Source organism: Meleagris gallopavo, chromosome Z (assembly GCF_000146605.3).
Source record: "Meleagris gallopavo isolate NT-WF06-2002-E0010 breed Aviagen turkey brand Nicholas breeding stock chromosome Z, Turkey_5.1, whole genome shotgun sequence".
NCBI lineage: Eukaryota > Metazoa > Chordata > Aves > Galliformes > Phasianidae > Meleagris > Meleagris gallopavo.
Window position 1 is genome coordinate 333,663 of NC_015041.2, and position 1,573 is coordinate 335,235.

Here is a 1,573-nt window from a genome sequence, read left to right on the forward strand (position 1 = left end):
GCGCTGCGGGCGCTGCGCACACGGGAACACAGAAGGGGACACGGAGACGCACACGGGGACACTCAGGGGGACGCGGGGGCACGCCTCGCCCTGTGGACCTGAGTTGGCTGCTTCAAGAACCGCCTGGCCGCCATGAAACCAGGGGAACATAAGCACAGCAAGGTCAGCCAATGAATCACCGATGGTGTTTCAGTACAAAACTGTGCAATCACCAATAACGTGATTCAGCAAGTAGATGTAAACAAGTGGAGAAAGCACTCTGCTGATCGGGACAGCACCACGATGAGCAGAGTCCAGTGAGAACTGGCCAACAGGGGCTTCTTACCCAGCATTCAGAGCCTGCATGAGCGTGGTAACATACAGAAGGATATGGCACAAGAGTTATTTTAATCGCATTCTTCCTGTATTTACCTACCACGGATTTGGTGATAATATGCCACAGTTGAGCACTTTGTAGGCAACGCAAGCATGAGGATGTGGCTCCGCATCCAATTAACCTGAACCACAGTTGAACTCTGCCCTTCGAACCCCCTGTGCTGATAAATGCATTGACTCACCTGGTGATCATTGATATTTTTTATCCTGGCAGAAATGCAGAGACTGCCCTACCCAGGCCAGAGCAAACAAAGATTTCACAGGGACGTTTCCGTGTGGCAGGCAGTTCAGAGAGAAGGCTGGGGACCAAGGGGCCTCCGTGGGGCCGCAGGCACACTGTGGTGCTGTGGGGGCAGTGGGACACATCGTTCCCATGCCCTCTTCTCCTCAAGCTTCCCAGCCTCGTTTCTCACCCAGATCATGGGTGGAAGCCACCAGCTACTTTGGCTGCAGTACCATGTAACCAAGTATATAGCAGGCACGAGAGTGAACCTATAGAGGGGCTTCCATGATGCGGCTTCTGTGAAGGGGGAGATCAGATCAATGGATCTTATGTGAAAGGTTTCGCCACCTCTATATGAGGCAGGAGAGGCTTCTCCTTTTCTTCCGGCAGACCTGGTGGCAGTGGCAGCAGCCCTGGGCCAGGTGCATGTTGGGGCAAGGGCCAGGAGTGAAGCCACAGCTGCAGCAGAGGGGTTTGCCCAAATTCACGGCAGTCCCCAGAAATGCCCTCCCTGTTTCACCTCCCAGAACTTAGCAAAGGCACATGGTACTTCTTGGCCTGCAGAGTGGGGTCTCAGTGCCAATGTCCCCTCAATAAAACCACACAGCTCTGCTCTGCCTCGGACACAGTTGCTGCTGACCCCCTCTCCAAGCTTTGGAGCCCTTTCAAAAATAATCATAGCTCTGGCCCAGCTCCCCTGGGAGAGAGGCTGCCTCTCATAGGATAGAACATTTTGGGTCCATTTTGAGAAAAACTTACGGTAAGAGCGCAGGGTGGGCAGGTTGCCAACTCTACCTCCACTCCTGCTCATAAGAGTTTCAGAAAGCAAGGAAAAGAAAAGGAAACACCGAGGTAACGAGGCTGCATATTCACACGTGGTAATAAAAAATCGATTTCTCGAAGGGGCCAGTAATTCACAAAGGTCTTTCCCATCCTTCCCCCTCTCCTATCCGAGGTCGCGACGGCTCCCGCTGT